Here is a 19,564-nt window from a genome sequence, read left to right on the forward strand (position 1 = left end):
AGTAATTCTGCTGTCTGAAAACTCTGTAATGTCAATAATTGATGCACTTGAGAAGTGGTAATTAAATTAGTTAATTATGCTGGTAAAATTACATGCAATTATGTGACTGCAGGGTATGTTTAGTAAATTAGGCTTTCCCATACTCACTACATATTGTGGTGCCAATTTTGTTCCTTGATGATTAGGTAGCTTTTGATACTACTTAATTGATTTAATACCTGGATCTTCATTAGCCCTCGATTGCTATGCAATGTATGTCTGACATTTTTCTATCTGATATTTTACAGAGTATCGTTCATCCAAAAAAAAAAGTCAATCTATGTACACACACATTCCTTTCAGATGCTAAAGCATCAAGACTTCAAGGAAAATATTCTGTTCTACAAGTGTGTTGTGGTGATTCACACATTGGTGTGCGATGCCAATCAAGTAATTGTCCCTGGACACCCTCTAAACCAAAATGACTGATTTCATTTATTTTTCTCCTGAAAGATCAAAATAAATAGATGTGTGAAGAGAAATTGGTGTTGTGGCAGCTGGTTTAATGAAACCCATTATCTTTTGGGAGGTGCAGTGAAAGGTTATTAAAAGGTGACACTAATTCAAATAAAAGTTTCTAGGGGGTCAGACCTGATTGGGTTCAGCCCACAGACGGAACCTTTTCAAACCAAAGGTGTTTGGAGTTCTTCAGTCACACTGGCTGAATATCTTGTTTGTCTGAATTACCGCTCAACAGATGGTTACCTTCCTCTTGGCTATGATAACTCCCAGAAACCTTTCCCAGCACTACATGCACATGTACACATGCTCTCTGAACTTATACTTCAGGGAATGATTGTAGGGCCTGGTCCCTTCCTTGGACAGTAAGTGAAATAAAATCCCAGAATCTGAGGTCATAGCTGGTTCTTCACTTATTTACTCTTCTTAGAACAGAATCTCCATGGGGGTAAAACAACTGCTTGTTTTGGGCTTATTGGGTTAAAAAGTAGGCGGCATTGTCTGGCTCTACCTGTGTCCAACTTAGTTGTGCCCCAATATCCAGAACAGAGTGCCATCTGAGTGACCCAGGCAGATAAGAGAGTGAGGCAAGCACAGCCTTCAGTACAGCCTCCATGACTTAGTGGAAACAACTTAACCTCTGGAGGGTATAATCTCCCTCAAGTGACTTCCAAGCATTAGAAAATGATGATGACTCATTGTCTAGTGCCGATGTAAAGCTTCTGGGAACTCCATAAACATACAGAAATAAAGGAGATTCAGCTTGCATAGCTCAGTTGTTGTGAGGGCTCACACTGTTCTCTTTTCTGTACCTTCCCAATGCTATTCACCAGAGTGCCCGGGAATGCAAAGACATTACACTCATGCCAATACACAAAAGGTGGTCCATGCTAATGATGTACTAATCAGTGAACAGAACATGCATTGTGAGAAAAAACCGGCAAAGAGGCTCTGAATCAGGTTGATAGCATTGTCACAGTCTTTTACTTTTGAAAGGAGAACACGCGTTTTTGTTCTATGTCTGCCTTTGCTATCCAGGCTCTGGTTTATAATGGATATAATGTGAACCTACTGCGTGATAATCTATACTACTTCTATTTAGAAACTAAATTTTGTTTACACCATTTGATTTCTTTTCTGTGTTCCAACCTTGTCTCGGTGAAGTTTCTTGTGCAAATTCTCGTTTTTCTGTGAAATGTAGTTTTGGCCAATTGCCCTCTTTACAGGGCAAATGCACAACTTGTGTTTAAACTTTACCACCTGTACTTCTTTGAATGGGTTCACCCTCTGATTTTATTGTTTTCACAGTGCTTAACAATAGGATGGATTTGTTCCTAACATATGTTTTGACACCCTGTGCATGGTTATTAATGGATTTGAAGAACTGAGAATATAATGCGTAAGCATAGAAAATCCATAAATTCAGAAAACGTAGGGTCTGCCTGAGGATTTCTGCAGAATTGCCCAGAATTAGTTTACAGGAAGAAAAAAAATCTTGCCCTTTTGGATACAAAAATACCAAAGTTTCTTAAGATAATAATGGAATATGCTAGTTGGGGTAAAATTGGGTTTTATATTTATAGTGCTGGCCATGTGCACTGCTTCTACACTGAGATTTGTAGAAACATGATAGGAGCTGTAGGATTTTGATGGACTGTATGTGCTTATTCCAATACCAGGAAATGCTGTTCTATTTAATAAGCTAATAAATATATTTTGAAAAACCTCAGTTGTGTCTTACGATAAGAGCTGTTATTAAAATGTCAGGGAGTGAAGCCAAGAAGAAGAAGAAACAAAGAAAAAAAAACCCTTTGCAAAAATTGTGCAGATTTGGAGGGAACCCCCCTCAAAGATTTCTTTGGGTCATTGAACCTCTGTGGACTTTTAATGGGCCTACCTGTGTGTCTGCTACAATGCCACCTGCCTTGTTGGGCAACCTTGAATACCCATAAACGTTGTGTTCAGTATTCATGGTTTGGGTGTGTGTGTTAGAATACCGATGACAAATAGGAGAGATCACATATAAAATATTTCTAGTAGAGGGGGCTGAGGAGATGGGTAGGAACTTTCTTCATAAGAAACTTGACTTGTAGCATTATGAAGTCAGTACATCTAAAACATTCTATCTTTATTTGGCACATTTGTGTTAGCAAAGTTGGCATGCTACCTTGTCAGCTGGCGTAATGCCATCCCAACAGATGGGCAGGACTAGAGGCAGCCAAGAGACCATGTATGAGCATCAAATATGTGTATTGAGGGCAGGATCCCTAGACAAGAGTGTTGAAACGTCTGTCTGTCCTGTGCTTATGTGCCTGTAGTTAAGGTGATATGCCATAACTATTCCCACTCTGAACTGGATTAACTGCAGAGGGATAAGACCCACCTTCCTCATCCAATGCAAGTTGAGCTTTTGGGTCTATTGAATCATGATAAATATTCTGCAGGGTGTCAGGAGAACACTGGGGAATCTCAAGGTGTACTTACGCATCTGTTACCTATTGAGATATTTTTAACTAGTAGTGTTAAATATACTGGGACAAATTCAGAGGCACTATGTAAGTTAGTCTCCCTTAGGTGTACTTACACACACACGCCCCAAAGTGAGTGAGTGTAAAGAGTTCCAGCTGGTGTAACTTATATACTGAGTAGCTGAATGAAGCTGTTAGAGAGTATAAGCTAAAACTGAGGAGACCTCCTGTACCTTGCATATTCTTAAAAACCCTAGTAGTTGCAAACTCCTATTTGTTTGTCTGCCAGTCCATGCTAATCGATAGGCATTTATACCACATTCATCACAGTGGCTTCTTGGCTGCTGGCATGTGGCTAACTCAGACTTAGATGCCTTCACACGAAAGCTTATGCTCAAATAAATTGGTTAGTCTCTAAGGAGCCACAAGTACTCCTTTTCTTTTTGCGACCCCCCTCCCCCCCACCCCCGCTCTCCTGCTGGTAATAGCTCATCTTAAGTGATCACTCTCCTTACAGTGTGTATGATAACACCCATTTTTTCATGTTCTGTGTGTATATAAATCTCCTCACTGTATTTTCCACTGAATGCATCCGATGAAGTGAGCTTTAGCTCACGAAAGCTTATGCTCAAATAAATTGGTTAGTCTCTAAGGTGCCACAAGTACTCCTTTTCTTTTTGCGAATACAGACTAACACGGCTGCTACTCTGAAAACTGTTGGGGTATGTTTACATTGCAACTAGACATCCGCAGCTGGCCTCTGCCAGCTGACTCGGGCTTGTGGGGCTGTTTAATTGCAGTGCAGATGTTCGGGCTCATGCTGGAGCCCAAGGTCTAGGTCCCTCCCACCTCGCAGGGTCCTAGAACCTGGGCTCCAGTCTCAGTCTGAACATCTACACCACAGATAAACAGCCCGTTAGCCTGAGACCGGTGGCATGGGTCAGCTGCAGGTGTCTAATTGCAGTGCAGACATACTCTTAGACTCAGCCCAGTTCAGAAGTGGTTGAAAACAGGTTTGTAAATTAAATGATAGTAAGTGGGTGTGAGTCTAAGGGCCAGATTTTTAAATGTATTGAGATGCCTGAAGATGCTGATAGGAGCCTCGCGGGACTTACAAAAATGCGTCGATGGGAGTTAGGCGCCGAGGTGCTTTTGGAAACCCCAATAAGCACATAGGCACCTAAATATTTTTAAAAATCTTACCCTCAGTAAATTAGTCTGTGTGTGTAGAGGGAGTATTAGTTGATGTAAGATACTCAGTGTGCGGGGCTGTAAGAAAATGTAAGGCCTTGTCTACGTAAGAAAATTGCATCAGTTTTTAACTTGAACTGACTTTTAAACTGGTGCAAACTCCTGAATGGACAGTCTTATTTCAGTTTGACTGACTCACTTCTTCACTTTAAACTTATTTCCAGAAGACTTCTTTAGATGAAACCGGTGCAATTTTCTTGTGTAGACAAGTCTTAAATTACATCAGTTTAGACTCCCTCTAGAATTAGACTAACATCTGAATTTGGCCTACTGAAACTTGTGAAAACTTATATCTATAGGACAGTATAACAGGACGTTTTGCTAGGAGGCTAATGTAATGAGCCCGATGGAGGGGGCGTTCTGAATCAGAACAATAAGGAGAGGCAAAATTGTGTTTTATCTCAAATCAGTTGGGGTGAAGTAGAAATCAATTAAGTGGGGAATAATCACAAGTAAATAGTTAGTTGTTTTAGCAGGAATGGCCATTTAGGCATACACAGTAAATTACTGTAGCTTTACGGGTATCTACTATATATTAACTACTGTTATATTAATTAAACTCACTTTATAGGTAACTATATTTACTGAAATACAGAATTTTGAATTAGAAAATACAACGTACTAGAACATAAACCCCTCTGCTATATATTCACTTTTCAGTTTCTCACTTTTCAGCCTCTGTAAGCCCAGAGTTTGGAGGAAAAGGTCTTAGGGTGTTCAGTTGTCTCTTGAGGATTCCTCTTGTGCAATCTTTGTTTATTGTTCTGAGTTCACGTATTCCTTGATGCAATGTGTTGGCTTCCATATTGAACAATTATCGCCCCCTGCTCCTTTCTGGCTTACAGTCCCTTTGGTCTCTGGCAGTTTCTCTATTCTTGTCACTTCATCTTGTGTACCTTAAGATGCTGTCCGGATGTTTTGTTTTACAATCCTTGCTATTTTCTTTCTTCTGCTACAGCTCACTTCCTCATTACTTAAGTCTGCTTCTCTTTTTAATGACAGTTTCTTTAATTGCAGCTTATTTTCTTCACGTTTCATTCTTCTTTACTCGTCTCACAATTTTCTAACATTTTTCTAATAGTTTCTTAGATTACTTAGAGACTCTTTCGTTATTTTTCATCTTGTTTAACTGTACTGTTCTTCCTTTAACTTTCCCTCTTTTCTGCTTCTACCACTGTCTTTCCTCTTTCTAGAGACTGTCCCTTTTGTGGCTACCCCTGTTGTTCCTACTATCAGTCTTTGCTCTCCCTCCTGAACTGAACTTTCTTCCTCTCAGCTTTGTTCCTGGTGCCACTCTGGCCACTGCCAGGCAGTGGCCAATGCGTAGGAGGGATACGAGAGGTCAGGTGCCCCCCTGATTTCTGCCAGGGTTTATATGCCCTGCCCTGAACCCTGCTGCATACAACCAGAAACTTTAAATTGTGCCCACACCCCACTATTAACAGTTATGTGTTGTCTCTGCTACCAGGTCTCCTATCCACTGGCTCCCCCCTTACTACATCCTTTTTTTCTGCTGCTAGTTGCTGCCTTGCTTGCTACTGGCTTATCTCTCTTGCCCAGTTCTGAGCAGCCTCCCTCCAGACTCTACCAGCCATTTCCACTGCTGCCTGTTTGGCCTGCTCACACCAGCGCTCTGAGGGGGAAGCTGCTACTTGCTTTACCCCATAGGTTTTTCCCCCTTTTTTTTCCTTTCCCCTCCGAAAATATCCCAGGTTCGAGCTCACCCTGCTTCAACTGCCCCAGAATTCTTGGAGTTCTCAAGACTTTGCCCAGAGCAGCTGTTTTGTGAGTAGCAGCAGACACACTTATACATTAATGAAGCCAGCACTTTATCAGTTCACATGTGGAAAGTTGTCTTTCCAACCAGGGTGTTTGGGGGGCAGGGTGTCTTTTTTCAATAAAAGATGAAATTCTGCAGAAGTTGAAGTCCATCACCCGGAAAAGCTTCCTACTTGCCACAGGTGAGTGGATCATTGAATTTTTCAAGCTTTGATGGGATCAATCTAATCTAATCTGTTTAATTATTTATTCATTGTTATTATCTTATCACCTTCTCTTGACAATGGACATCTTGAATAACTTGGCATGAATAGCGCTATATGAAACCATATATTATTCTGTTAATTTTAGTTAATAGTACTACAGCTAAACTGATGATGTTTAGCTGCACAACTAAATTATTCCAGTCCCTGTAAACATAAATCCTATTGTTGCCTGTGTTAAATAGCTCTTGTTGGTCTGGAGGGCTCATGAGACTGATAAGAGGTTCAGTATCCTTTCTTCTCTAGGGCATTGATTTGAGTCTTGTCCACAGACATCAGATGGCTGTTTGTTGGCTCATGCAAATCACTTGGTCTCTATTCAGTTCCTAACAGGTAGGTGTCTAGATATATATGTAAAAAAATCATCCTCATCACCACCACCCTTAGTAGCACTCCTGGAAGAAAGGCTCCAGATTGTAGAGACACGAAAGTTGCTCTTATTGAAAGATGAAATCAGATCAAATACCAGAAGTGACCTTTCTGCTGCAGGAAATTTTAACGGGAATTTAGTCTTCATGAGTCTTGTATTTATCTACAAAACATCATGAGCAGCCTCAGGACAAGCTTCCACATGTGCCCCATCAACATGCCTCCTCTCTATCCTGGAGGAAGTGCCCCACAGCTAGAGGTAGGGGAGAGTAATTGAAAAATATTCATACCCATGCAGTCCTTAGCTTTGACTATAAGCTAGAGCTGTTAGTTAGTTAGTGATTTTGTAATGTGGATACCAGTGTGACAGTTCAGGGGTGAGCTGCATCTGTGATTTCTTCCCCCAGTCTCTCCTTTGGACACACTTTCCAAGTGACACTCTGCCTATGCTTTTCCATGAACTCCATGGTTCACCTCCCATTAGACTGGGTCATCCAGTGACAACACTTTCTAGTCTCACTGTACTGTCAGTTACAAGGCGAACAGGGCCTTATATTCTCGTAGAGTCCCTTACAAGTGCACCTTTCAGGTGACAGGGTTTGGTACTGTCAGCTTTCTCCAGGTGGAACATGTGTGGTTCTACCACTCTTAGACTGGGTCCTGGGGTGGCAGCCCGCCATCTCCAATCATGTTAACAGGACAGACTCAGCTGTATTTGGTACCTACAAGAAACTTTCCTCCAGGAGCTTGTTACCAGTAAACCAGTACCAGACTAAAGTAACTCAAAATAGCTCCTTCCAAACACACACCTTGTCTATTCACCCACAAGTACATAGCAAGCAGAGAAAAGGGTTAAAACAAACAGTGCTACTAAACAGAACTGGCAAAAGTCTGCATGCCTTAGTCTTGCCTCAGACTCATCCCACAGGGTGTGTACCCAACTGCCCTCTTGCCTACTCTGCCCCTCTGTCTCTCTTTGTCAGCATCTCCTCTCAGGCAGCTGCTTGCAACTCCATCCTCTTTCCCCTTTCTTTTTTCTGAGGGGTGCTTTTAACTGTTTATGGTCCTTTAGATCTCTAGTCTCTGGCCTTGGCAAAATAGTCGTGAAACCTTTGGCAGGTGCCTAGAAAGGGAGCACCTTTCCAATTAATGGCCGACCCGTTGTTCCCTTAGCTCCCTTGAAGTTTTTTACCCAGAGATATTTTATCTCTGACCATTGTTTTGTTTCCTGTTTTCCTGCTCTTTCTAACAGCCCTTTTTGATTCAGCTCCATGTAGTCAGACAGAATAATCTCAAGCAGGTAAACTGAGGTACAGATGTTATCTTCCTTATTCTCTACAACCTGTCCAGAAGAAAGTGAACCAATTTATTCCATACAGGCCACAGAACAGCAATCAGATGGCAAAGTGAGTTTGGTCGCTACTAATCAAGGGTGGATTTAATCAGGTAACCAGGAGCAGAAAGATTCATAATCCTGAGTGATTCACTTTCCTTCCTCCACTTGTTCTATTTAAAAAAACAAAACTGAGATGTCCTGGCTTGGTAGGATTTTATTTTAGCATCAGAGCTGTACGAGGAAGGAATCGTTCATTGAATACACTACATCATTTACAGTTATCTGCACTGAGAACACAGTCAGTTACACATCCCTTAAGCCTAAAAGAAAAATAGTTTAATTATCTGTAATCCTCCGCACAGACTTCTGAGGCATCATTTTTGATTTCACAACATCACAACAATCCACCTAGATTCCTAAAGCTCCACACGTAGCACCACCAAACCAAAACTGTCTTAACAACAAGCTTTCTACCAATACATCCTTGTCACTTACATTTCAAATTCTAATTAGTGCCAACAGCTGCAGATAAGGTTCCCTTTGAAGCAAAAATGTAGTTGCTGGATGCCTAGCGAGGAGAAATGAATGTGAACCCCAGGACACCACACAGAGTAGGTACAGTACAGTTATATGTTTGTTTATGTATGCCACTCCTGATCCATCACAACTTGTCGATTATTTGAACTGAGTTCAAAGATGGTTCCATTAGACTGAGTACGAGTCCTCAGCACAAACTAAGGATGCCTATTTTCTGTTGTAGCTCCTCTTTCATCTCAGTTTCTTAATGGTTCGTGGCTGTCCTCTCTCTACTTCCCTTACTTCCTTTCTTCATGCTAATGCAGTTGATCATGAATGCTGAAAAGACAATTCAGTCCTTATTTTATCCCCAATCATTTTCAGGTGGCAAATTGGGTTTATCAAATGCTGAAGCTGCATTGGTTCTGAGATCAAGATAATTAGCTGCTTGATTACTTGTGGGTACCTCTGTGATACGTGTGCATACCTAGACTGGTTAGGTATTTCATCATCCAAATAACCTAGAGCCTGTTGGTTAGTGCTCTAGTCCTGGTATTACCTGATCACGTATTGGAAACCTGTAAATATACTTGATCCCCTTTTACATGGGAGGTCCCAGCAAATAGTTCTGGGGAGTTGCTCTTCTGCCCCATAGGGATCTCTTATGCACGGTGCCTCAGGAGTCCATCTTGTCATCTATCCTGTTGATTGCTGCTGGGAGACTTGGGAAGGAGACATGGACTGCAGTGTCTCAAATATGCTCTATGTATCCAACTCTATGTATCCATTATATCCAATCCTGCCACTGCTATGGAACAAATGGCCCTGTGTCTGCATGAGAATCATGGCTTGGGAGAGAGCTAGCAGACTGAGATTAAACTGGATCTATTCCAAAGGCTCAGCAAACTGGGATTTGTGGGCTGCTGTTTTGCTAAGGTCAGTACAGTGTTACCAGTGTAAATTGTTGGTGCCCAAATTTACATGATGCTGAGCACCCCCCGCTGCTGTTAGCTTCAAAGGGAAGAGAGTGTGCTCACCACCCAGGGCCAGCTCCGCTTTTTTGCTGCCCCAAGCAGCGAAAAAAAAGAAGAAAGAACCCCCTCCCCCCCCGCCCCGATTGAGCTGCCGCCGAAGTGGAAGACAGGGAATTAAGGACCTCCTAATTGCTGCCGAAGACCCGGACGTGCTGCCCCAATAACTGACGGAGTGCTGCCCCTTTCTATTGGCCGCCCCAGGCACCTGCTTCCTTCGCTGGTGCCTGGAGCCGGCCCTGTCACCACCACACAAGATCTGAACCTTGGGTAGTAGCATTGTGTTGCTATTACTTCCTCTTTTGGTATGGGTCTCAGTACTGCCAACCCTAAAGATTAAAAAATCATGAGTCAGGCCCCCAAAAAGTATGAGATGGGCTTAAATATCATGAGACTTTAAAAATAGTAAATTTGTGGTTCTTTTTCTTTCCTTTCTGGTTTTTGAAACTTTCAGGGGGCACTTAGGTCACATTTTCCAGATTTTCTTTGCAACTATTGTTGTTAAATGAAAGCTGTGATTCTTGTATTCTTGTCTAGTTTTCAGGAGCTCGGACTTTAAGTAAAACATCATATATAATACTAAAACCTCTCCAGCGCATCATCAACGATCTACAACCTATCCTGAAAAATGATCCCTCACTCTCACAGATCTTGGGAGACAAACCAGTCCTGGCTCACAGACAGCCCCCCAACCTGAGGCAAATACTCTCCAGCAACCAAACACCACACAACGAAAACACTAACCCAGGAACCTATCCTTGCAACAAAGCCCGATGCCAACTCTGTCCACATATTTATTCAAGTGACACCGTCATAGGACCTAATCACACTAGCCACGCCATCAGGGGCTCGTTCACCTGCACATCTACCAATGTGATATATGCCATCATGTGCCAGCAGTGCCCCTCTGCCATGGACATTGGCCAAACTGGGCAGTCTTTACGCAAAAGAATAAATGGACACAAATCTGACATCAGGAATCATAACATTCAAAAACCGGTAGGAGAACACTTCAAACTCTCTGGCCACTCAGTAAAAGACTTAAGGGTGGCAATTTTGCAACAGAAAAGCTTCAAAAACAGACTCCAACGAGAAACTGCTGAGCTTGAATTAATATGCAAACTAAATACCATTAACTTGGGTTTGAATAGAGACTGGGAGTGGCTGGGTCATTACGCATATTGAATCTATTTCCCCATGTTAAATGTCCTCACACCTTCTTGTCAGCTGTCTAAATGGGTCACCTTGATTATCACTACAAAAGGTTTTTTTCTTCTGCTGATAATAGCTCATCTTAATTAATTAGCCTCTTACAGTTTGTATGGCAACTTCCACCTTCTCTCTCTCTGTGTGTGTATCTATATATCTCTCTCTATATATATCTTCTTACTATACGTTCTATTCTGTGCATCCGATGAAGTGGGATGTAGCCCATGAAAGCTTATGCTCTAATAAATTTCTTAGTCTCTAAGGTGCCACAAGTAGTCCTGTTCTTTTTATAATACAATTGTGAACATTGGCACGGGGTTCTGCCTCTCTCTGGTTGTGTTCTGTCAGTTTCTCAACAGGTCTGAAAGACACAGGCTCCAACTCCATGGGTGCTCCAGAGCTGGAGCACCCATGGAAAAAAATAGTGTGTTCTCAGCACTCATCAGCAGCCCTGCGGATCAGCTCCCCCCCACCCCACAGCCCTCCTGCCCACCAGCGGGTCCCACCAATCAGCTCCTCCCCCTCCTAGCACCTTTCATCCGCCACAATCAGCTCTTCAGCAGTGTGCAGGAGGTGTTGGGGAGGGAGGGGATGCAGCTGGGGCAGGAAGAGGCGGGGGGTGGGAGTGAAATGGGGCGGGGGTGGGAAGAGGCAGGGTGGGGATGGGAAGAGGGGGAGCAGGGGTGGAGCAGGGGTTGACCACCCCCTGGGAACTGGGGAAGTTGGCACCACTGCTTAAAGACAGCCATCGTTATTGAACTGATTCATTCTAAAAAGTTACATAAAATAAAACGAGGTGATATATACTTACAGTAAACTACAAGTTACTTGAGAACTTACTTATCAGTTGGACGTGCCTATCCAAGATGTTGACCCCCAACCTAAAATGTGTTACATATGTTAATCTGTTTGTACTTGGAAAGAGAATTTATGTATACAGATCACTGCAGTGTTGGCCTCTCTCTTTGTGTGTATTTAAAGAGGAAAGATTTTTGTTTCTTTGCGTAAGGAATACTTTCATTTTACAGTGTATCAAAAGTAACCCTAACTAAGCCATATAAAGGCATATCACATCTTTAGACTTTGTGACTCACTTATTTCTTGATTTTTTGCCAAACACAAATTCCAGTTCTTTGTGTTTTACTTACAATAACATTAGTACTTAATTCTACAGATTCAATCAAAGCTACACTTAATATAAAGAAAACAAATTCTTTATTTTATAGCCACATTAAATACTTTCCCCTAAAATGCTTTTGGGGAAAGTTTTTTTTATTTATGGATTTTCACAATGTGAGAGACTTTGCTTTGGTTTTAGTGCTCGGTATTTATAGTCATGGAATGATCATTTTCTGGTTGATTTCACATTGAGCTCTCTCAAAACTAGTTGTAATAGTTTCATGCTCTTTAAACCTTTTCCTTTCTATCATTGCTGTTGCAATATTTTAGGCTTTATATTCTTAAGCTATTAACTCTGCACTCAGTTAATGATTTGTTGTTGATTTTTTTTTATGTAGAGTATCTAAAAGCATACAACTGGCTTGTTTGTTTACAATTACAAAGTATGTAAACCTAACAATGAAGAAAGTAGCAAGAGATTGTTCCAATAATACTGCTGGAGACAGGTCAGCAAACAATGTAGCATTTTTGTTTTAATTTTTAAAAATATCTTGTGCCAAAGGATTAATTTTTATGATTGTTGGCTCTTTATTATCATTAATCTTTTTTCTTTGGAAGAGGGAAAGAAATAAATGCTTCTTATTTTACATATGCTCTCAGTGTTTAGAGGATTTTGCTAATTATTTACAGGCTGTTTTCTTTGACCTTTGGGCCCAGTTCAGTTTAGAGATGCACAGATGCCGAGCTTTTGCATTCCCTGAGGCTGTTCAAATGCACATTGTTCCAGGGAGGCAGTGAAATAACTGCAGAAAGAAAAGGAGGACTTGTGGCACCTTAGAGACTATCAAATTTATTTGAGCATAAGCTTTCGTGGGCTACAGATGAAGTGAGCTGTAGCTCACGAAAGCTTATGCTTAAATAAATTGGTTAGTCTCTAAGGTGCCACAAGTACTCCTTTTCTTTTTGCGGATACAGACTAACACGGCTGTTACTCTGAAACCAGTGAAATAACCGTAATCCACTTTCACCACAGGAATGCACAGCCATCTCTGCACACCCTATATAGAAGGAAGTGCTCTTACCTTTATAGGCAGGAAAATGAGATGAGACAGAGAATGCAGGCACCGGACACCCTATTTCTGGGTAGCAAGGATCCTTGGTCAGAAAAGTCACACCAACCAGTGACTTGGAATAAGAGGAACTGCACAGAGCTTTCTGTGTTCCCATAGCCCCTGTGGGAGCATGGGCACCATTGCAGTAGATAACCAATCCATTCTGCCTGTGGGATGGCCACACCGCAATCCCCACTGCAGGCAGATGTTAGGGAACTAAATACACAGAGGATAGTGCAGGGCAACTCCCACTTTGTGCTTGGTTCTATCAATATGGTTTAGAACATACACATCTGTTAGCTGCTGCTAAATTCCCAGAGCCAAATGGGAACATTGTACCCTGAGAACGCCGGGCAAGTGTACCTGGCAAATCGTTGCCTTGCCCACACTTTCAGGCACCGATTTAAGGATAGCATCTCTATTCAGGACAGCTTAAGTCCCATTGGAGTCTATGCTTATGTGCTGCCCTGAACAGGGAGGGACCTAAGTACGTTCTTAAGTGCTTTCTTAAATCAGGACCAAAGTGCCCACTGTGTCCAGGCGCCATACCTTACTGTATGTGCAACAGATCTTTTTCCAGTTCCCACTTAGCTCTCTTCACACCACTGGTGTCTGTTACATCTCTTGTGCTTTGGACAGGGCAAACTGCCATCTATGCCTTTTTGCTATGGATTGGCTGCTCCTTTATCATGTGTAGTAAGAGTTGGCCTCTCCCTCCAACAGGAAGACTTGCTCCCGACAGTCCAGATCCAGCAGGACTTATTCCAGCTCCATGGCATAGTAGGAGCGCTTGTGCATAGGTTTGTGAAGATGACCTGAACACAGCCCCTTGTTAGTTCTTTGTGATTAACAGTCACGTACCAAGTTTGTAATTTTTTATGTTTAAAAAGTTACTAACTTTAATATTTAATATACTTAAGAGTAAAGATGGGCCTGACCTGTGAAGTTTTGATCCACATAGGAATTTCGTCTAAGTGCAGGGTGTTAAGATCCGGGCTTTTGGTCCAGGCTCACCTCTGCTTAAGAAGTTCTCAGTGCTAAACAGGAATGGAGACATCCCCCTAGTCATGGCAGGGCAGTGGAAGGCACCCAAACTGGCAAGTTTCCGCAGTGCAGGGGCAGAGGAAGAAGACCACAGACAGGTGCAGGTGGGGGTGAGAAGGGGATAGGTTGGAAAAAGATTAAGGGTTTGGCCAGCAGATTTGTACCTATGCAGATAAGTTGGGAAAAACCCTGATGTAGGGGGAGCAAGAGGGTGGCGCACACTACAGCCCATATGTTGTGTTCATCCCCTTAGTGGTGCTGTTGAGTGTCCTGTATCCTGTTCCCAACCACATGTAAGTTCCCTGCAAAATGTCCCTGGGAACTAGTCCTACAAAATAGAGGCTAATACTCTCCCTCTTCTTCTGTAAGATTATAGAGCTGACTGTGGCTTTGAAGAGGAGAGCCGTTGACACTTTTTTGGCCCTTTCTGTGTATGATGGCTGGATGTGATGGTGATGGGACAGGAAGGGATTTTGAAATGGCATCATAGAATATCAGGGTTGGAAGGGACCTCAGGAGGTCATCTAGTCCGACCCCCTGCTCAAAGCAGGACCAATCCCCAATTTTTGTCCCAGATCCCTAAATAGCCCCCTCAAGGATTTAACTCACAATCCTGGGTTTAGCAGGCATCAGTGCTCAAACCACTGAGCTATCCCTCCCCCACATCATGTGAGCTCCATAGTAGTGTGGCCTAAGGATTGATTTATTTTGATTCCAATTGTTGATTGAATATATGAGGAAATGAAAACAAAAGTACAAGCATCTATACAGCAATGTCCATGTCTGTTTAGTGGGAGGAGTGGTAAATTTGCATTTGAAATAACCACAAGGCCGGTAAAACTCAGGATCACTAACTGCAATAATGAATACTAAACAACCAGCATTCACAACAGCACATGATGTGATTATGTGGTCAATGTATGCAGTGTGGCTATAAATATCTTCATGCCACAGCTGTACAGCAGGCTTTTTACACTGGGCACAGAGATACCATTTTTTTCTAACATACTCTCTCAGTTGAGAAATGTGTAACTTAGAGGTGAATACAAATTGAACAGAAAATATCAGATACCTGAGACTGGCCACAAAATACATTTATACTAGTGCAAGAAGAATGTCTTGAAGAAGAAAACAGGATACAAACCTTCAAATTAAAATCCTCAACAACAAATTATTAAAAATAATCCTAAACCATCTACTCAGGACTCAAAAGTTGGTTTATCAAGCTGTTTTGGGGCAGACTTCTCCTCCTGGAAAGTGAATCTCCTTTAGAGGTCGTAGTCAGAATGGTAACTATATAAAAAGTGCACGTTCTTGCTCATCCAGTTGGTCTGTGTATCATATCTGTTTGCTTTATTGGAAAAAATAAGCTATTTTATTTTTGTGAGTAGTGCAGAGTCAACTGGGGGAGAATGAGGTGGATTTTACTCTAGCTCATGCATCATCCATGGAATTGTTAAATTAAGAGGTAAACTGATCACATTTATTGCACAAGTCAGTGGAAGACCATAAACACTGAATTCCACAATATCATCATAACAAAATCACTTTCGTATAACTATACTGTATACATTTATTCTCAGTTTTCCTGAATACAGGGTAACAGCCTCAGTAACCCTTTTCATGAAAGCTTTTGAAACTAATGTAAGGTTTTCCATCATGCTTTGGGTTGCCAGTCTTAAATCTGGAAGTACTAGAACCTATTCGCTTTTACATTGGGCCTTTTGTTGTCTGCTGACTCTCCAATATCTTAGCCCTCTTCCAGCCACCGGTTGGTTGCTAATGTAACATTTGTGCAGAAGAAATGAGTCTTTTGCTGGCTAGTTCAGATATTGGTTTACTAACAAACCCTACAGGTTCCATGCTCTCTGCACTGCCTACAATCCTCAACAATCTACTTTCTGGGCCTGGATCTGCACTGAGCTTCCACGGGTAGGGGTTTGAGGTATCCAGCACACAATTGTAAACTTGCTAGAGTTTTTAAACTTCCTAAATTTTGAACTTGCTAGAGCATTTTTCCAGCGCCTCATAAATTGTTAAACAAAGCAGTGTTCAGTTGGGAGTTTAAAGTCCAGTATTTTTAACAAAGTAAAGCTGCCAGCCTTTTACTTCCCCATACTGCAAGTTTGTGCTGATGACATTTTGTCAATGGAAGAAGTTATTACAACAGCATTTTCTGGAAGCATTAAAATGTTCTGTTTTATAGCTGTTTTTTTTCCTTCTTAGTGCTCTCTATTCTTATTATTTTGTCTTTTTGCTATATTCCAGCCTAACAATTAGATAATAGAACTTTTAAAATAACTTCCTTCACACAAAGTGTCCCAAAATGCTTTCCAGAGTTGAAGAATAGGGTTACAAAAGCAAATAATAAACACTAATAGAGGGGGAGAAAAATTAAGAGGTGCAAGCACTAGGGAAAAAAGAGAGATTTTCAGAGAAGTTACGTGCACACACAGGAGGAGATGGAGAGCAGATGAGGCAGAGAGATTCAGGAAAGTGAGGAGAAGAAAGCTTTTGCACCACCAGACCTAGGAATGTGGGAAGGGACAGAAAGGAAGCTAGTGCTTGCTGAGCAGGGAGGGACAGGGTTTATCAGGTGGGTGGGAGCAAGTCCATGGAGAATTTTTAAAACAAGGAAGTCAGTTTTGAACTGGCTCCTGTCTGAACCAAGAGAAAGCCAGTGGAGTTCAGTATTACCAACCCCAAATGTTCAAAACTCACAAGCTCCCCATTAACTGGCTTAAAAATTACGAGATTTTAAAAAATAAAAATTAGATTCTTTCTATTTGCCTTCCGATTTTGGAGTCATTAAGGTTCTTGGTTTTTAAGTTTTTCTCTGCAACCATGAAGACTAGAAGCGTTTTTTAAATGAAAGCCGAGAATTCTGTATAATAACCCCACTCTAGAAGTTCAGGCTTTAAGAAAAAAATCAAATAACATGAGACTGCTGATAAAATGGCAAGAGTTGGCCACACTGGGCATTGGCAAATGAGTATTTGCGCATTTCTTTGAACGGGCAAGAAGGCTAGTGGTGGCATGGTGCATGTCCCAAAGTCTGGGGAGATGGGAGTGAGGTCCATAGATATTCAAATAAAAGTAGGGAAGTTTGAGGAGCTCTGAGAAAGCAACATAAACATTTAAAGGGGCCATCTCCTGGAAAATTTTGACATGCCAGGTTCAATTTTCCAGTTTTTAAGAAGGTTTGGATTATTATTTATTGATAGGCTTTTCTCATGTTCGCATCATGGCAGTGTCTGGACACCTCACAAAAATTAATGAATTTATCCTCGCAACTCACTTCCTCACCTCCCAAGGATTATTCTTATCTTAGAGTTTAGGAAATTGAGGCCCAAGGTCACACAAGAAATCTGTGGCAGAGGTAGGAACTGACACCACATCTACTAATTCCCAGTCCGATGTTTTAACCACAAGACCAACCTTCCTCTCTCTTATGCACTATAAAATGTTATATATAAAAATATAAGCCTGCCATCACAATTACAGGGTTAGCTGCAACTCTGTACCTCTCTGGTCTCTCTGAGTGTACTGCCTTAGGTGTCAGGCCTTGTGTCTTCAGCTCTCTGTGGTGGAATTCTGCCATTCTCCCACATTTAGACTGTACCCTGGGCTGCAGTACCCTCTGTATCAACCATGCTTACCTAGGAGGTCCAGCTGGGTTTGGCACCTGTTTTTTCCCTTCAGGAGTCCGTGACCAGTGGTGAATAGACAACCTTCTTCAAACCCAAGTGCTTATTTTAACAGTAGAAAACAACACATTGAAACAACAGTAGAAACAATAGTTAGTTGAAAGCGAGCCCTGATCTACAAACTTATGTCAGTATAACTACATCACTCAGGTGTGTGGAAAATCCACACCCCTGAACAACACAGTTATACCAACCTAACTCCCAGTGTAGGCAGCTCTATGTCAATGGAAGGGCTTCTCCTGTCAACATAGCTACCACCTACCTCTCAACCTGAGGTGGAGTACCTGTGCCAATGGGAGAAGCTCTCCAGTCAGTGTAGGTAGCGTCTTGACTAAGCACTACAGCAGAGCAGTTGCAACAGTGCAATTGCATCTCTATAGTGCTGTCAGCATAGACAAGCCCTGAGATTAAATATCTAAAATTTCAGCCTGAACGAGAAGTGTTTGAAGATAGTATTAACAAAGATAGTATTAAAAGAAGAGTGGTGATAGGATATAGATCACTATAATTATCACCACATAGATTTAGAGGGCAAATTTTTTCAGTGAGTGGAGGTACACTTGTAATAAAAAAGTTTGCACACAACTGTGCTCTTAAATTAACATGCTCATTTACTGAAATAGTGCTTACAGTTGCACACACAATCCAGAGACCCATTGTATACACAGATGCAAAAACTGTGCATACAAATCAGTAAAATGCACAACCTACATAAGAAACACAATTGCACTAATGTTTGTGCACATAGGTTTAGGACCCACCTTGTTTTGAAATTTGGCTCAAAACGTAAAGCTCTACACAGTAGATGTGATGAAACATAACCCATATGAAAAATCTTTATCTTATTGCAGGTTTGTAATCACCAGTGTCCCAGACACTGTTAAAAGCAGCGAGTCCACTTTGATGTGTTAGTTTAAAGCTTGCTGCAGAGACTCTGATGGGCTGTCTACATAGAAACATCCTCTGCAAACATTATCCACTCTCTTCAGAAAACTCCTTTTATAAAGGAGACAGGATTGTTTTGCGCTGCCACTACCAACTCTCCCTAACTACAAACAAGTCTCATTTATAAAAAGAAGACTTGAAACCTGGACAGCTTGAGAAGCAGTCTAACTCCCATCACCATGCCGCCTGCAGCAACGTTATATATATATATCTATAAAAAATAGCCTAACCATAGATCACCATTATTGATGATAGCTTAGGAACTGTAAGGCCTCCACACATATCCCTGGGCTTGTTTTGAACAGCAGAGGTTGACTTGACTTAAAAATGAACTGCTTTGTGCAGTCAATGATTCTTTTTACCTTTAATAAAATAAACTAAATCCTAATCTTTCTGGGAATGTTTCTGTGTAAATTGAAAAGAGTAACGGAAGTGATATTTTGGGGAAATAATTCCTGACATGGTAGAGATTTAGAAAATGATTATACTGATATCTGAGCTGAGTTTGCAAAACTGAAGGTAAGACACCATAGTTTAAGTGTGCATGTATATTTTTGCTGATTGGGGCTCTTGATAAGGTCTCAGAGAAAGTTGGAACAGCACAAAATTGGTAAAAAAAAAAAAAAAAGAAGGAAGTGGGAGAAACAGTATAAATAAAACACGGAGAAAGTCAAAAAGAATTAAAATCATATTTGTGTATAATCAGAAGAAAACAATAAATTAGACAATGGTTTTATCATTCAGGCTAAACAGCAGTGTTGTAAGTAGAGCAGTGCAAGAACTTTGGAATTAAAAAAAAATCATTCTGAATCAGGATTCCTGCTCAAGAAACCAGGGAGTTGGTCAGGAGGTTGTTCAGAGAGTACAGACTGAGATAGGTGCCCACTGGTGTGGCAGAAGAAGCTAGGCTTGCCTAG

The 19,564-nt window shown here is 41.4% G+C and overlaps 1 long non-coding RNA gene across 4 annotated transcripts in view; it reads left to right on the forward strand.

Annotated features, from left to right (window-relative positions):
* The first annotated feature begins 5,805 nt into the window (after positions 1 to 5,805).
* Positions 5,806 to 19,564, forward strand: part of LOC119565619 — a 129,407-nt gene continuing 115,648 nt past the window's right edge. For 3 of the 4 annotated variants that reach the window (XR_006288653.1, XR_006288654.1, XR_006288655.1), the window contains exons 1-2: positions 5,806 to 6,178; positions 6,506 to 6,592. This is a non-coding gene — a long non-coding RNA (uncharacterized LOC119565619). The remainder of the gene's footprint in view (positions 6,179 to 6,505; positions 6,593 to 19,564) is intronic. The other variant, XR_006288656.1, reaches the window with a different exon arrangement.

This window comes from Chelonia mydas, chromosome 2 (assembly GCF_015237465.2).
Source record: "Chelonia mydas isolate rCheMyd1 chromosome 2, rCheMyd1.pri.v2, whole genome shotgun sequence".
Taxonomy (NCBI): Eukaryota; Metazoa; Chordata; order Testudines; family Cheloniidae; genus Chelonia; species Chelonia mydas.